This window comes from Sus scrofa, chromosome 17 (assembly GCF_054392235.1).
Source record: "Sus scrofa isolate SSC_HxYL_T2T_F1_AM1 chromosome 17, Sscrofa_HxYL_maternal_Yorkshire_Landrace_v2.0, whole genome shotgun sequence".
In the NCBI taxonomy this organism is placed as follows: domain Eukaryota; kingdom Metazoa; phylum Chordata; class Mammalia; order Artiodactyla; family Suidae; genus Sus; species Sus scrofa.
This window is the reverse complement of record NC_139399.1, coordinates 62,461,908-62,479,692: the sequence shown is the minus strand read 5'-3', so window position 1 is coordinate 62,479,692 and position 17,785 is coordinate 62,461,908. Positions and strand designations below refer to the sequence as shown.

Here is a 17,785-nt window from a genome sequence, read left to right as displayed (position 1 = left end):
CTGACATGTTCTTGGACTTGCCCTCTTAACCACAAAATGGCCACTTGAGCTCCAGCAATCATTCTCACATTCCAGGCATGAAAGAGAGAAAGGTGAAATGCAAAAATAACATCTGCCTAGTTAGGTAAAGCCTCTTTGTAGAGCATTCCCAGACGCATCTGTATTTTCTGCTCTCACTTCAAAAATCACTCCTGGAATTCCCTGGTAGTACAGTGGGTTAAGGATCTGGTGCTGTCATTGCCGTGGCTCAGGTTCAATCCCTCCCTGGCCCAGGAACTTCTGCGTGCCACAGGCACAGCCACCCACCCCACCCCCAAAAATCTCTCCTTTTGGCAAGAGAGACTGAGATATAGATACACTGAACAGGAGACATTGCTGGCCCCAGCAGTATGGAAGCTGTTTTTAAAGAAGCTATTTTTAAAGAAGAAGCTGTCTTTAAAGAAATGGGGGGGGGGGGTTGATAGTCTCTGCCACACTTCAAGTATCTGTTTATACCTGTCTGTTCCTATCTCTATTTTTAAATATTTATGCTTTACTCCAGGGGTTAACAAACTAGGTCCCTGCCTGCTTTTGTAAGGAAAGCTTTGTTGGGAAACAAAGCTCGTTGGGGTATCCATCCTCTGTGGCTGCTTTCACACCACCAGGGCAGGGTTTAGTAGTTGCAGCAGAGGCCATCTGGCCCACGAAGCCTAAAGTAGGGAATATCTGGCCCTTTATAGAAAAGTTTGCCAAGCCCTGTTGTACAGTCTCCCTTTCTTACCTTCGGAAAAACACATTGTACCACACTGTGACTCATCTGCTGAGAAGAGAATAGGCCCAAATATACCAGGTGAGCCCGTCAGCAGTGCGCCACCATGGTTTCCGGGTCTCCGTCACTCCTGCTGTTGCTCCAACTCGCAGAAACCATTCAAGGAACGTCTGAGATGGAAGAGGCGTTTCCACGGGCACCTGCTGCAAGGTCTGAGCCCTTCAGTGTCATCTTCCAGCATCTCTCACGACAATGGCAATCATTCTCACTAAAGAATAAACGTACTTTTCGCCTCCAGATGCCCACAGACGTTCCCAAGGCCTCAGACATGGGAACAATCTAAAATTATCCAGCTTTGTATGCTATGGAAATAGTCTCATTCAAAGGCAACTTCCTATTTGTTGGGATAATTACGAGTTTGATGAGTGCAAATTATCTGAGGAATAAATTCTGTGACGAATTATGCACAACTCCTAGAGTATTGGTTAAAGAATATTTTATAGCAAATCTCTATAGATGGAGATAAATCAAAAATATTTACGTACCTCCAGGCACATAAAAATCCACACTCCATTCTTACATTCAGTTCTCAATACACAGCAGACATATTTTTTACAATGGATTTGCGCCTGAATAACTCATAAATCAAAACATTTGTTTGCCAATTTACCGGCATTGTCATCTGCCTGTACCATATACAGTTTATAGCTCACTCAGCCTGATAGCCCCAAAATTGTGTTTCTTGACAAATTTGTGATTCGAGAACAAATGCACTACCTATGGAATTTTGTGATCAGGCATTTTTAATATTTTCAATCCCATTATTTTAAATGCATACAATTCCAATTTTATAATGTTGATCACACTGTGTTTAATTTGAATTTATGGCCCCCAGAAAAATAGAAGATACAAATCAGTCTAAAATGCTTTGGACGGGAGTTCCTGCTATGGCACAGCAGGATCAGCGGTATTTCTGGAGCTCTGGGATGCAGGTTTGGTCCCTGGCCTGGCACAGTGGCTTAAGACTCCAGCACTGCCACACCTGCAGTATAGATCACAGCTGCAGCTCAGATTTGATCCCTGGCCCAGGAACTTCTGTATGCCTCAGAGCAGGGTGGGGGTGGAGGGAAATGCTTTGGATTGAACTGCCTGTCCATATAGCACAGGATTTATCAAACGCAGCAGTTTTGACAATTTGGGCTGGAAAGTCTTTGTTGCAGGGGGCTGTCCTGTGCACTGTAGGATGTTAGCAACATACCTGGCATCTGCCCACTAGTTGCCAGCGCTAAATCCCCCCTCCACCCACTGCGACAACCAAAAATGTCTTCAAACGTTGTCAAGTGTTTGCTAGGGGGCCACATCACCCAGGGGTTGAGAATCACTGCTATAGTATATTCCATGGCATTGCTTTGGAGCCAGCTCCAGCTTCTCTATTTACTAGCTGTGGGAATTTACGCATAACTTAGCCCCTGTTAAATCAGACCTCTGTTTTCTTTCTGGAACATATATATAATAACAATTTTATAAAGATCATTGTAGAATTAAATGGCAATACTGTAAAACAAGAAATTCTCAAGACATGGTAGATATTTTACCTACCTAATGACAAATAATTTTACTATCATTACTAATTTCAGTACATCTTCTGGTGGCAGCATACTTATTCCTAGCTGGGACTGAGGTAAAAAGCTCATGAGCTGATGATATAGTCTTATCTTTCCACGTGAAATGAAAAATTGGATTTCACAAGCCATCAAAAGATTTTTAAGAACATTTTAGAAAGCTAACAAGCAAAACAAGCTCACTTCTTCCATTGGTGGACAAAAGAAAGAGCACGGAGGCATCTTTCTTTGAGGCCCTGGCAGCCCAGACACGAATGTGAGGGCTTTAAGAGAAACAGCCCCACCTCCTGCTCCAGCCCCAGGAATGACCAGGGAGCGTGCTGTTGTTGCCGATGCCCACGTGAAGCTCTCCTGGTACCTCGGAGAAATAAACATGATGCTTCTTGAAAGAAAGAACCAGCCAGATGGCTACAAATCCCAATTATTTTCAAGTCATTTCTCAAGTGTTTAAACTCTGTTGGTGCAATTGTCTGCCTCTCTGCTTTCGGGAGGTTTTTAATTGCCAGATTAGCTATCTGAAGCCGGCCCTCTTACCTCTGTTGTTCTAGAGAATGAAGCCTTTCCTTGAACATGGCATTGGGGAAAAAAAAAAAAAAGAATACTGCCGCTCAAGAATATGTTTTATCCTCTCTCAAGTCTTAAATGAGAACATTCGGCTGAGATTTGCTTTTCCTTTCCCCTAAAATGTAAGCTGTAACTCCTAGGAATGTATTCTGCACATGTACGCGTACATGTACAAGCCTATGTATTGCAGCACTGTTTGTCAGAGCAAGGGAGCGGAAATGATTTAAATGCTCCTCCATGGCAGACAGGTTATGGGAATTAATTAAACGGAATACTATGCAGCAATAAGAAGAACGAGGAAGTACTTCACTGATGTGAAGCAATCTGCAAAATACATTGCTAAATAAACACGAATATACGCAGCACAGGGATCACTTGCATATTCATAGAGTAACTCCAGACAGATATGGCAGAAATTCGTAACACAGGTTTTTCTCCCACGCAAGATCTGGGTCACTTGAAATAGGGTTTAGAAGGAGATTCCACACCCTTTCGTAGCTTCTGCATCACGGCAAGTATTGATTTTTTTTAATAAGTAGGGTATTTAAAAGGTTAAGTAATACCCCCACCAATAAAATGTACAATTATCATACTTGGTGGAGGTTGGAAAACAGTTTAAATCGGACTGATTTCTACCCCCGTCTCTATTTGTATATAGAAATAATTTGAGATTTACAAAGGGCTGCACAGATAGTACAAAGAGTCCCCCTATAGCTTTAATCCAACTTCCCCAACTATTAACACCTTACAGGCCATAGTTCCTTTATTAAATGAAGAAATTTGACATTGATGCAATACTCTTCACTAAACTACCGCTAAGATCCTTCTTGTTCCAGGATCCGATCCTGAACATCCCATTGTACAGTCTTGGTCTCTTTGGCCTCCTCCAATCAGTGACCATTGGTCAGTACCATTTTATCATTGGCTCCATTCTCGGCCAATAGGAAGGGTCGGAAGAAAAGGAAATGCCTTGATTTTGAAAGCAGCTAGGACATTGGTTCATGCCTGGGCACTGGCAGGGGGTCATATTCACCAGTTTCAGCGATGCTCAAAGATGTGGTGCCATGCCTGGCAAAATTGATTCCCCACTCATCTGAGATGCACACTAAACGCAGAGGTTCTCGACACGTTTCAGTGCCACAGGCCGTTTGACAGACATAGACCCCTTCTCAGTGGGGATCATTTTTTATTTGTTTTCTGTTGTTGTTGTTTTGTTTTGTTTTTGTCTTTTTGCCTTTTCTGGGTCGCTCCCGTGGCATATGGAGGTTCCCAGGCTAGGGGTCTAATCGGAGCTGTAGCTGCCAGCCCACACCAGAGCCACAGCAACTCGGGATCCCAGCCACATCTGCGACCTACACCACAGCTCACGCAACGCCGGATCCTTAACCCACTGAGCAAGGTCAGGGATCGAACCCGAAACCTCATGGTTCCCAGTCAGATTTGTTAACCACTGAGCTATGACGGGAACTCCTATTTGTATTTTTTTATGCCTGCACCGGCGGCATAGCGATGTTCCCAGGCCAGGGATTGAAGCCAAGCTAAAGCTGCAATCTACGCTGTAGCTGTGGCATCAAAGGATCCTTTAACCCACTGTCCCAGGGATCAAACCCGCACCTCCAGCAGTCATCCAGGCCACTGCAGGAACTCCTCTGGATCACGTTTTTAAATACGGAAAGTAAAAGATCTATATTTACAAAATAGACTCTTTGAATAGACACTGAAGCAGAAGCCAGAAGCCCAAGTTTCAATTCCCTTGAAACTGTAAAAGAATCCAGTTTTTCAATATTTACCAATATTTAACTTGCAAATACACAATTACAAAAGAAGGCGAGTATTTTCAAATAAGTTACTGAAACATTTAAAACACTCGTTTTGCAGTGTATGACAACAATGACACATTTAAAATACAGGAAGAGTTCCCTGGTGGGTCAGCAGGTTAAGGATCCAGAGTTGTTGCTGCTGTGGCGCAGGTTCAATCCCTGGCACAGGAAGTTCCAGGGAGTTTTTGGCTGCAGGGGCAGCCAAAACAAAACAAAACAAAAAAACCAACCAAAAAAAACGCCTACAGCAGATCAGTTAGTCACCTTGTCTCATTTTCTCGTAGCACTTATTACTCACAAATTACCTTACTTATTTCTTGTTTACGTGTTTGAAGCAGGCTCCCTTCCGAACTAGATGGTGATTTCATCATGGGCAGGATGAGAGCGAGCCTTTGTTTTGTCTCGCCTTCATCCCCAGGGCCTAAAGCAGCTTAACACTTGGAGTAGAGATGAACTGGTGTTTGCTGGTGGGGGTTGGGGGGGAAACGAATGGACAGATGGAAGAGTAAATAGATGTGCTACCTTAAATACTGATGTTCCTAAATTCCTACCAGGATTGTATTTGAGTATTTTTGTTATGTTCCAAGCAGGATTTTTGATGCTAATAGCCAGGTTTTATTGAGTGTCTGCTATTTGCAAGGCACTATCCTAAGCACTGCTGGAAGCTTCCAACCACCCTGTGTGTGGGAACTCATCCCCACTTTACAGATGAAGGAACTGAGGCTTTGCAAGGGTTGGTGGCTTGCTCCAGATCACAACTACTTAGTGGCAAAAGTGAGTCTAAACTTGAGCCGACTAAATCCAGATTCTCCTCCCGTAACCTTATATTCTACGACTCCCATCAGTCTCCCAGGATCCTTTTGTACGTGTGAAAACCAAAGCGAGGAGAGTACATTCAACAGACATTTTAAGAAAACTGGATTCTGGAGTTCCTGTCGTGGTGCACTGGAAACGAAGCCAACTAGGAACCATGAGGTTGCAGGTTTGATCCCTGGCCTCACTCAGTGGGTTAAGGATCCAGCGTTGCCTTGAGCCGTGGTGTAGGTCACAAACACGGCTCAGATCCTGCATTGCCATGGCTGTGGCTTAGGCTGGCAGCTGTAGCTCCAATTAGACCCCAGCCTGGGACCATCCATATGCCTCAGATCTGGCCCTAAAAAGACAAAAGAAAAAAAAAAAGAAAGAAAAGAAAGGAAAGGAAAACTGGATTCTTTTACAGTTTCAAGGGAGTTGAAACTTGGGCTTCTGGCTCCTGCTGCAGTGTCTATTCACAGAGTCTATTTTGTAGTAAATATAGACAAGTGACTTAGTCTCTCTCAGGCTCGATCTCCCCATCCATTAAATGGGGATAACATTACCTACCTCAAGCTTTGAAACTGTCACTCGAGGTCATGGAATCTAGTCGATCTCAATCTATAGGAGATTTTTGTTTCGTTTGTTTGTTTGTTGCGTGCGTATAAACCTATTTCTGCCTGTAGCTAGAAAGGAGGCAGGGAGCCTGGGTGGAAAGTCAGAAGGGTGATGCAGGAAAAGATCCAGAATTCAGTAGCTGAGCTGCAGAACCAGCCTGTCACAGACAGACACCTTCATAAAATACAATAGAAAAGAAGTATTAGAAAAATGAAACCCAAAAAGCAAAGACAGGAGTTCCCTTGTGGCACAGTGAGTAAGGACCTGGCATCATCACTGCAGCGGTTCAGGTCACTGCTGTGGTGTGAGTTCAGTCCCTGGCCCAGGAACTTCCACATGCTGCAGGTGTGGCCAAAAACAAACCAAAAAAAGCATAAACCCACCTTTTCATCAGATTCAGTAGACACAAAGTTAATCAAATTCCTATTAAAATTTCGTAGGATTGACTCCATTTCTGTGCTCACCTCCTCAAAAACAGGTAATAGCCAACAGACCAGCCCAGTCATGGACCACAAGGAAGGCAGTTCTGGGTCTGGGGAGAAGCCACCGGTCGGCACCCTGTTCGGTCCTGCAGGGCGGGTCTGGTGGGCATTGCGGAGAGTAAGTCTGACGGCACCAGCCCCCAAGCCCACAGGCGCAGACAGCGAGTGAGGAGTGCAGACAACGGAGCTTGGAGGCGGATGAGGCTCGGCTCCAGGTAATTTTTTGCTCTGCCGAGAAACCAGCTTGGGCTGGTTTTATTTATTTATTTGTTTGTTCGTTTTCTTTGGGGGGCCACACCCGCAGCATATGGAGGTTACCAGCCTACGGGTCAAATCGGAGCTGCACCTGCTGATTCAAGCTGCGTCTGTGACCTATACCATAGCTCAAGGTGATGCTGGCTCCTTAACCCACTGAGCAAGGCTGGGGATCGAACCTTCATCCTCATGGATACTAGTCAGATTCATTTCTGCCAAGCCATGGTGGGAACTCCTAGACTGGTTTTAGATACCATTGCCAGGCTGGCTGGTATCTTCAGAGGAGCTAGATTTCCATAGGGGAAAAAAAGGCTCCTGATTTTTAGATGCTGTTAAGCAATTTTTGAGAGGACTAGATAACTGTGCCAGCCAGCCTTGTGAATGGCTTTGTAATTGGTCGCGCCCAGGACAAAATGAAAATGTGGGAGTTCTCCTGTGGCTTAGCGGGTTAAGGATCTGGTGTTGTCACGGGCCATACACCTGGGAAGACGGCCCTGCCCGTGAAGTTTGAACAAAACGACTTTGGGCCAAATTAGGATCTAGATCGTCGGTTTTCATGACTTTTGTTTTACTTCTTGAGAGAAGGGGCTCCATTTCCTGCAAAGCTTCCACATGCAGGCCCTCCCTTGTCCAGCTGGGGCATAAAGATCAAATGAGATGAAACTCGGAATGGATGAATCAGGAGAAGCAGCCGTGGGTGGAGCGCCTCGGTAGCTCCAAACAAACACAGCAGTGGATGCTTCGTGGGGCAGGAGGCCAGGGGCTCTTCACTCTGCCGGGTGCCCCCCGAAAGGGGAAAGGTGCTTGTTAACAGTATCAAGCCCTTACGAGCCAGAGCTGTCGGGAGCATTTCACATGGATTCACGTGGTTAAACCTTCATAACAACCTTAAAGAGGCAGGGACAGTTATTGTGTCCATTTTACAGATAAGGCAACAGGGAGGGCAAGTAGTGCCTCCAAGGTCACACAGCTAGGAAATGGTGGTCAGGACACATGTTTGGGCCGTCCGGCTCCAGAGCCCACATCCCACACGCTAGGCTGCCCTGCTGCAGAAGGAATGGCTAGGCTTCCAGAGAGTTCCATGGCATCCTCAGGCTGCCCGGGAGTTGGGGGTTGGCCAAGGAAGATTTTGCCAGACTCAAATGGGATCTAGGGAATGGTGCAGAGGGAACCAAGAGGAAATATACCTGCTGGAAAAGCAGACGGACCAGGGTTGGGTGCGGGGGGAGTCTGGGAAGTGGGGACTAAAGATGACTCCAAATATCCCCTAAAGAAACTGACTCCCCACAGGCTATAAAGGAAGCTCATCTCTCTTCTGGAGTCAGAGACTGGGGAGGAGAATGGAGGGAGAAAAAAAAGGAATGAGCCGAAGTCCCCTATGGCTCAGTGGGTTAAGGATCTGGTGTTGTCGCTGCTGTGGCATGGGTTTGATCCCTGGCCCAGGAACCTCTGCATGCTGTGGGTACAGCCAAAAAAGTAGAAAATAAATAAATTGAATTTTAAAAAGGAGTTCTGGAGTTCCCATTGTGGCTCAGTGGGTTAAGGACCTGATGTTGTCTCTGTGAGGATAAGGGTTCGATCCCTAGTCTCATTCAGTGGCTTAAGGATCCAGCCTGGCCGCAAGCTGCAGTGTAGGTTGCAGATGTGACTCAGATCCAGTATTGCCATGCCTGTGGCATAGGCTGGCAGCTGCAGCTCTGATTCAGCCCCTAGCCTGGAAACTTCCAGATGCCGCAGGTGCGGCCCTAAAAAGGGAAAACAAAAAAATTCTCTGGTGGCCCAGCGGGTTAAGGATCCAGGTGGTCCCTGCTGTGGCGCAGGTTCGATCCCTGGCCTGGGAACTTCAGCATGCTGCAGATGCAGAGGGAAAGAAAGAAACAAAGAAGGAAGGAAGGAAGGAAGGAAGGGAAAGGAGAGCAGAGTCAGGGGCCCCAGGCCTGTGGGAGAGGGGAGGAGAGCAAGGAGAAAGGAGCAGAGGCCTCTGAGGAAACTGACAAGCCCAGGATGGGTGGAAGGGTTTGGGGGTTCTCGCGCTAAATCCCCCATCCCAGCTCCCCTGCAGTTTTCTGCAGAGTCTGCACTTCTCACCTGCCCCTTTCAGTCCAGAGTAGGCAGAGGAGCAGGGTCTCCAAGTCAAGCCAGGTGCCTGGGGACCTGCTCCATGGAGGGAGGCGGCGGGAGGGGAAGGCAGCTCTGGAGTCGCTGTGAGCTGGTGGCATTCCAAACGCGTCACCCACCCCGGGTCCAAATTCCCCATCATTCCCGTGTGAGCCCTGGGAGGCACCTGCACAGCCCGCAGGGAAGAGCACAGTGGTCCTGCTGGGGAGCCCTGGCTCCCCCACACCCCTGGGCCGTGGGGGGACTCCACCTCCTTGTTCTTTTGACTTGCATTGGGGTGGAGGGTTAATGAGGCCCCAGGGCAGTGCCCCCTGTGACGCTTACTCTTTCCCCCGTGCCTACAGCACAGTGGGTAAATGGCTGGGGAATGGGCAAATGACATGAGCAAATCACAGCTGAACCTGATAGGCTTGAGTGGGTTAACAAGCAGGGGCCTCAGGAAGGCAGGGAGAGGTGAGCATCTTGGTTTAGGGGAGAGACAGTGCAGGAGTCCTGGCCTGGGCTTTAGTTCCTCTAAGGAACGTTTGCGGCCATCCAGGCCCATGGCCAGGCAGTTTCTCATCCTCAGCCCTGTTGGCACTGGGGGCTGGACCATTCTCTGTGGAGGGGGACCGTCCTGTGCACTGGAGGATACTCAGCAGCATCCCTGGCCTCTACCCACTGGATGCCAGAAGTGTTGGAACAACCAAAATGTCTCCAGATGTCACCAAGGGTCCCTGGGGACAAAATCCCCTGCTGAGAACCAGGTAAGCTGCCCCTCTCATTCTCCCATCTCTGAGATGCTGGAGGTCTTGGCTTCCAGTGTTTCTGAGAGGATCTGGGACTTCTTGCAGCCTCCATGCTGAGACTGTCAGAGCAAAGGTGGGAACCCAGCCACCTGGCTTGACCTGGAGACCCACGCCTTCTGGGGGAGAAGTGGTTGTTAATCCAGCTGCTTTATTCTAGAAATGAGGACCCCAAAGCCCAGAAGCGTTCAGGGACTAGTCCAAGATACGATAGCAAGTTGGGGAGTGGGTAGATGGTTTGTTTCTAATCTGCATAAACTAGTAGGAATGCTGACAAATAATACACTTGGAGTTGGCACTGGACATTCGTTTTGTCCCCTTTGACCTCAGTCAGAATGAGTGGCTGAGTGACGTGCCCTGGGGTCACTTCCCAGTTCCAGCCTGCTCCCTGGGGCTCTCTGCTTAGCTCAGTGCCAGCAGGGTTGTCCCTCGGCTGGCTGCTGCCCATCTGGACATAAGGAACCGGAAGGTCTTTGTGAAACCTCAGGAACAGGAAAGGAAGAGAGAAAGAGGGAAGAAAAAGTTCTCCAGATGAGCACGTGGGGCATGAAGCAGGCAGCAGCTGAGCCTCCAGACTCCATGATCTAGAGCAAGGGATGAGGTCACTTTGTTTTGAAATAAGACTGAGGCGTGTCCTGTGCTGTCCTTGCCGAAGCCTTACTTGCCTTAAAGGTGAGTCAGAGCTGGCTCTGGACCTTGGGGATCAAGGTCATGTGTCAGACCAAATCCTGGGAGGGGCAGGTAGAGAGTCAGTGATTCTCCACCTGGACACTTGAGATGCCCAAGGACTCAAGAGCTTGGCTCACACTTCTGGCTGCAGATGTGATGGCACAGGGGTTTTTATCCAGTCGATCTGGGGCAAAGTTGGCGGCTTTTCCTACCTGCCCTACAGACGTGCTGCTTAAACTAGGTCGTGCCCCTAGCGGTGGTCCAAGTGGAGTAGGTGGTAGACAGGCAGAGGGAAGGCTGCCAGGGGTCATTTGAACACTCAGCACGTTTTTATTGAGCACCGACTATATGCCGGGCATGCTCTTAAGAGCTGGCATAGAGCCAAGGCCAATCCCTACAGTCCTGGAATTCGTATGTACTGCCTGGAGGCAGATAATAAACAGATCTCCATCTAAGGTATAAGGTGATGATAATTCACGAGAAAAATACAGCTGAGTGGATGGCTATAGGGAAAGAGCTGGGGCCTCTCTTAGATGGAGGGTATGGGGAAGGACTGTTGGAGGAAGGAGGTTTGGAGCTGTTCTAGAACATGTGCCATCAGTGTTCAGGGTGAAAATGGAGCCCAGGACTGGGAGACACACTTGAAAGGGGCAGTGGATGCTTCTACACCAGTGCTTAGGGCAGTGCTCTTCGTAAGAGCCGAAAGGTAGAAGCAACCCACGCCCAGCCACGGTTGGACAGATGAGTAAAAGGTGGGCTACTAGCCTTAAAGAGGAATGACATTCGGGAGTGCCCCTGGCGACACCGGGGGTTAAGGCTCTGGTGCTGTCACGGCTGTGGCTTGGGTTCCATCCCTGGCTCCGGAAGCTTTCACATGCTCTGGGCATGGCCATAAATAAATAAATAATAAATGCTCTTTTTGTTAATGACTGAAATTCAGACACATGCAACAGCATGGATGAACTTCGAAGACGGGAGAAATAAGCCAGATACAAAAGGACAAATAATGTGTGATGCCACTTACAGGAGAGACCAAAAGCAGTCGAATTCATAGAGACAGAAAGTAGAATGGCAGTTGCAGGAGCTGAGGATGGCAGGGGTGGGGGGGTGGAGAACGAGAAGGTGCTGGTTAATGGGTACAGCGTTTCCGTTTGGGGTGCTGAAAAGCTTTGGAGATGGCTGATGATTGTGGCTGTACAGCAGCGTGAATGCATTTACTGTCACCGAACTGTACACTTGCAGTGGCTCACACGGTAAGCTCTATTTATGGATGTTTAACCACAATTTTTTTTAAACAGCTGGAGAAAAAAGGATAGGTGTCAGGAGGAGGAAAAACGGCAGGGACAGAAACGTTTCTTGAATGAAGCTTCCTCTGGACCAGGCCGCCCATTAGATTTTCTACATACATTATCTCATTTCATCTTTACGATATCCTTAAACATCAGATATGATCCCAGCTTATAGATGAACAGCCAACACTCAAACCCATGAAACGCCTTTCTCAGGGGTGAGTGACAAAGCTATGATGCAACCCCAGGTTCCTGGCTCTTTGCCCACACTACTAACCTACCACCTTAACTAACCTGCATGACGATGACACCTTGTTGTTTGCTTAAGACATTTACAAAAACCACCGCCTCTTACGCAACTTTTGATAGAGTTGGCTTCTGCATAAACCCGTAGTGGCAGTGGACTTCAAGGGGGCTCGGTTGCGTAGGATGAATTCATGAAAAAGATGATTCCATTTGCATCTTGATGGTCGCTTTGGAATTTAAAAATAGTTCATGTCAGAGATCCCTTCACGGCTCAGCGGCTAACAAACCCGACTAGGATCCATGAGGATGCGGGTTCGATCCCTGGCCTTGCTCAGTGGGTTAAGGATCCGGCGTTGCCGTGAGCTGTGGTGTAGGTTGCAGATGTGGCTCAGATCCCGCGTTGCTGTGGCTGTGGTGTAGGCTAACCTGGGAACCTCCATATGCTTCGGGTACAGCCCTAAAAAAAAAAGTTCATGTCACTCACTCCATAAACAAATCCAAGTCCTTTTCTGAGCCGGGGAGCGTGTGAAAGAGATAAAGAAACCGACTACTTGAGGAAGAGCCCAGCCTGATGGAGTAAGGAGAGCAAATCAGTAGCACCAATTCTTGGTGGAAAAGGCTGCATAAATATTACACAGAGATTTGCCCGAGCCCTGCTCAGGAAGGGTAAAGGATCCCAAAGAAAAAAAAAATTTTTTTTGTCCTAGGAAATCAGAAAGCCCTTTTTCCATAGAAAATTTGAGTTACTCTAGAACGCCAACCATAAGAGTTAACCAGAACTCTTAACTTGCAATTTCTGACACACTTTCACTTCCCCACCCACCTTCCTTCCCACTGGTCAGTTTCCTGGGAAACATCCACATTTTAAGAACAAAAATATCAATAACATGTCATTAGAATGACATCAACATGACAAGAACATTTTGTTAAAATACCTCCAAGTTCTAAAGTACATGTGACAATTATTTTTAAATAGGATTAATTCCACAGCAGGGAGACACTAATGAGATGCCTTTTTTTTTTTTTTTTAAATACAAAAGATACTTGATTTCTCAGGATGCTTATCCTCTGGATCAGAATAGTGGCTGAGGTTTAATATTAACTTCGGAATAATTTCAGTAAATTCTGTTCCTCGGAAAGAATTAGCAGAGCCCCTGGGATTTTGTGATGGAGACAGAGATAATGGGTGTAGCAAAAACTCATTTTTTAACTTTCTCTAAGAAAGGGTCACATGTTGCTGTTTCAAGAGATTTAGGTTCTTCTGTCTTGAGTCAAAGGAGAGTTTGAGAGTGTGGTATCCTGGAGCCCCTCGGGCAGCCTCTAGAGAGCTGATCTGTACATATAGTCTCAACTCTGCCTTCCGTGATATCGCCATAGTGGGAGTATTTCACCACGGAAACTGGGCAAATACAATCAAGGTTCCCCAGAGCGGGTCTATCCCCATGCCACTGCCGGCCATCCAGTGTTCTATTCAAAAGTTGCTGCTTTATCCCTGAGATCTGAAATAGATTGCTTCTGCTCCTGTGTGGTTGGAAACGATGTTACTGTAATTTATGATACAAGGTGGAGCCCTTTCCTCTTGTCTAAAGATACACTGATAGGGTGTTCCTGGCCCCGAATGTGGGTGTATCATAGCTTGCCGCTTAGGAAGGGGAATTTGTAAAAGAGGCCATTTCTAGTTCTGGCAAGAAACCCGATCTGGGCTCCCAGTTAAGGGATTAAATATCAGGCAAGCACATTCTTGAAGCAGATTGATTTAACTGGGAAGAACGTCTTGCCACAACTGAGGGGTTAAGAAGAAAATAACCAATTGCTCCTCAGAACTGGTCTGGAGAAGCTTTCAAGTCAAAAACATACATGGTGCAAAGTGCACAGGCGGGAGAGGCAGGGGGATTTTTTTTTTTTTTTCTTTTTTTTTGCCTCTTCAGGGAATTGTGTTTATCACATGCTCTGGTTCCACGGCTTGAGAGGAGCGTATTTTACCCTATCTGTAAATAGAATATTTAAGATTCCTGAAATATTTTTGAGTTTCCTACAGAATTTTATCCTCAATTGATTGTGCCTCGGGGGCTGAGTTTCAATCTTAGAAAAGTCGCATATGTGGCAAAATCAAATGCTGAACGTTTAAGATAAATAGTACCTTGACTACTTTATACAGTGAGGTCTCGTGCGGAAAGCTAACCCGCTAATTGTGCTCTGGCCAGGAAGTTTGAAAATTCCAGGAAACCTATCTTGGAGGAAAGAGATGTGTTGAAGCGGTTTGCCCAAGATTGGTGTAGCATGCAGTCGTGTGCGATTATTCATATATATCCTCAAACAAAGAAAAAAATACATACTGAAAAAGATACATTTAAAAAAAATATATACTCGGAAAGAGAGACTTATTTTGGCTTGAGGATCAAGCATTGTTTAAAATACAGTTTCAAGTTCTGGAGAAGTTTTACTTTATTGGGACTTCTGAAGAAAAAGACTCGCCTTAAAAAAGAAAACCCCAGCCTCTGTTCTTCTAAGTCTTTTTTTCTGAATGTTAAGTAGCAGAATTATAGATGGAATGCTTGATAGGAGACGGGGAAAAACGTAATCATTGCAAAACACCTCTTCGGAGCTGGGCTGTAAGGTTTGGGTGTAGTTTCTTTCTCTTTGTCTACTCCTCCCTTTTGGAAACATGCTGTTCAAAACCTGAATCAGGCAGTTCCTCAAAAAGCGAACCATAGAATTACTGTATGACCTAGCAATTCTACTCCTAGATGGAACCCAAAAGAATTGAAAACAGGAACTCAGACAGAAACTTGTGTGCCAGTGTTCATTGCAGTACTACTCACAAGAGCCAGAAAGTGGAAACAACCTAACAGTCCATCAGCAGATGAATAAATAAACAAAATGTGGAATCGACCTACAATAAAATATTATTCAGCCTTAAAAAAGAACAAAGTTCTGGAGTTCCCATTGTGGCTCAGCGGTAACAAACCTGCCGAGTATCCATGAGGATGTAAGTTCGATCCCTGGTCCCGCTCAGTGGGTGAAGGATCTGGTGTTGCCGTGAGCTGTGGTGTAGGTCGCAGACTCAACTCTGATCCTGCATTGCCATGGCTGTGGCACAGGCTGGCAGCTGCAGCTCCGGTAGGACCCCTAGTCTGGTTTCTTTCATATGCCACACATACAACCCTAAAAACCAAAAAAAAAAAAAAAACAGCGAAGTTCTGATACAGGCTACAACATGGATGAAGCTTGAAAAACATTACGTGAAAGAGGTCAGACATAGAAAGAAGAGAAGGATAAATATGGTGTGAGTCCGCTTACAGGAAATATCTAGAAGGGACGAATTCGGAGGAACAGAAAGCAGAATAGAGTTTACCAGAGGCTACAGGAATTGGGACGTTGCTTAATGGGTACAGAGTTTCTGTTTGGAGTGATGAAAAATTTTGGAAATAGATAGTGGTGATGGTTGCACAACATTGTCAATGTAATTAATATAGCTGAATCGCTCACTTAGAAGTGGTTAAAATAGGTTTTACACCCGAGCAATACCTGCAACTGAGGTTTCCTCCCGGGAGGCAGCCACCTGTCAGCATGGCTCAAACATTTGGAACAGCAGAATCCAGCCTGAGAAGGTGGTTGTTTTCATCAAGCCCACCTGCCCCACTGCGGAAGGACCCAGAAGCTCCTCAGCCATTTGCCCTTCAAGGAAGGGCCTCTGGAATCTGTCAGTATCACAGCCACCAGTGACACCACTGAGATTCAAGATTATCTGCAACAGCTCGCGGGAGCCAGAATGGTACCTCGGGTCTTTACCGGTGAAGAGTGTATAGGTGGATGCACTGATCTAGTGAGCATGCACGAGAGAGGGGAGCGCTTGACTCGCCTGGAGCAAGTTGGAGCTCCGAAATAATTACAGCAGAGCAGACCCAAGCGGATAGCCCCCTTGAGAGCTGGATGGCTCTGCAGATAATGACAGTGCTTCCTGGTGGATGGACCCGGGCTACCTTCGCCCAGCTGCGGCAACTGTTTACTTAAAATTCTGAAATAATTGGGGGGAGTGGGTTTTGGGGGGCAAAACCATATTTTTCTTCTGACTCCATATTAAAAGTGGCTCAACTTGCCCCCCTCCCAAAAAATGGTTAAAATAGCTAACTTTATGTTATGTATATTTTACCGTAATTTATAGTGCCTTTTAGAAGGACACTGTAAAAATTGAAGCTGGCATAATTCTATGTAAAAATGCAGGTGGTACCCACAAGATGGATATATTTCATCTTGCTTCCACTCATCTTTGGTGCTGTGAATCTCAAAAGGTAGCTAAAGTTTTATTATTTAGTGTCGGGAATTCTGCCTATTAACAGAGTCTTTAGTTAAGAAACTAAGCTTGAAGAATTTGACTCCTACTACTTGGTCTGAATGTGTTGAATCCCATTTGCTTGGAAAGTTGTGGCATTGACGAACCCAAAGCCAGTCCCACTGGGTGTGCCCAGGAGACCTGAGGATGAGTTTGCAGGTGCTCAGCAGTGTAGGCAAGTAAGGATCATGGTTAAGAGGGCTCTGGACCAGACTGCCTGGCTTTGTGACCTTAGGCAAGTGTCTTAACCTCTCTGGACCTCACTTTCCTTATCTATACAAAGGAGATAAGGGGTTCCCGCTGTGGCTGCAGTGGGCTAAGGATCCAGTGTTGTCTCTGCCATGGCTCAGGTCACTGCTGAGGCATAGGTTCAGTTCCTGGCCTGGGAACTTCCATATGCCCTTGGAGCAGCCAAAAAAAAAAAAAAAAAAATGCAGAGGATGGGGGTGGGGGATAAATAATAGCCACCACCTCACAAAGCTGTTTTGAGGATTATATGAGTCAGTATGTGAACACTGCCTGGCACACAGTCACAGGTAGCTTTTTTGGGGTAACACATCCTGTTCATATCTTCACCTTTGTCTTAGAATGATTTGAATAATATGTATAATCTTATACACATAATAATAATATGTGGAATACTACCCAGCAGTGACAGGGATGGTACTCACAACTTGGAAGGGTCTTAAAAACCATGTCCTGAGTTATCTGGCCTTGAATGAAGAAAAGCCAGTCTCAAAAGGTGGCACTGGGAGTTCCCGTCGCGGCGCAGCAGAAACGAATCTGACCAGCATCCATGAGGATACAGGTTCAATCCCTGGCCTCGCTCAGTGGGTTGAGGATCCAGCGTTGCCTTGAGCTGGGTGTAGGTTACAGACGCGGCTCAGATCTGGCATCGCTGTGGCTGTGGTGTAGGCCGGCAGCCACAGCTCCAATTAGACCCCTAGCCTGGGAACCTCCATGTGCCGTGGATGCAGCCAAAAAATGGTCACACTGTATGCTTCCATTTATACAATATTCTTAGAATGACAGAATTATAAGGATGGCAGATGGGGAAATGGTTGCCAGGGGTTAGGACAGGGAGGAGGAGGGGAGAGGGTATGACTGAAAGGGTAGCCCAAGGGAGATGTCTGGGGCGATGGCGCTGTATCTTGATGGTGCTGGTGGTCACCTATGTGACACAGTGGCCTAGACCTCTGCATGCACACGTCGTCACAATGTCAATTGCCCGGCTTTGGTATGCTCCTTTAGTTACGGATGGGAGCCAAGAGGGCAACTGGAGGAAGGAGACATAGGACCTCTCATTGCTGTCCTTGCAACTTCCTGTGAAACTAGTTACTTCAGAATAAAAGGTTTAGGACTTCCCTCTGTGGCACAGTGGGTTAATGGTCCAGCTTGTCTCCGTGGAGGCGTTGGTTCCATCCCCAGCCCTGTGCAGTGGGTT

At 46.6% G+C, this 17,785-nt stretch overlaps 1 long non-coding RNA gene and 1 pseudogene across 4 annotated transcripts in view; both read left to right on the top strand.

Moving 5' to 3' along the window:
- LOC100513893 (uncharacterized) overlaps window positions 1–17,785 on the top strand; it is a 66,538-nt gene that overhangs the window by 39,720 nt on the left and 9,033 nt on the right. For all 4 annotated transcript variants that reach the window (XR_014832634.1, XR_014832633.1, XR_014832632.1 and 1 more), the window contains exon 3: window positions 6,643–6,861. This is a non-coding gene — a long non-coding RNA (uncharacterized LOC100513893). The remainder of the gene's footprint in view (window positions 1–6,642; window positions 6,862–17,785) is intronic.
- Window positions 9,710–15,979, top strand: LOC146395386 (glutaredoxin-1 pseudogene; annotated as a pseudogene).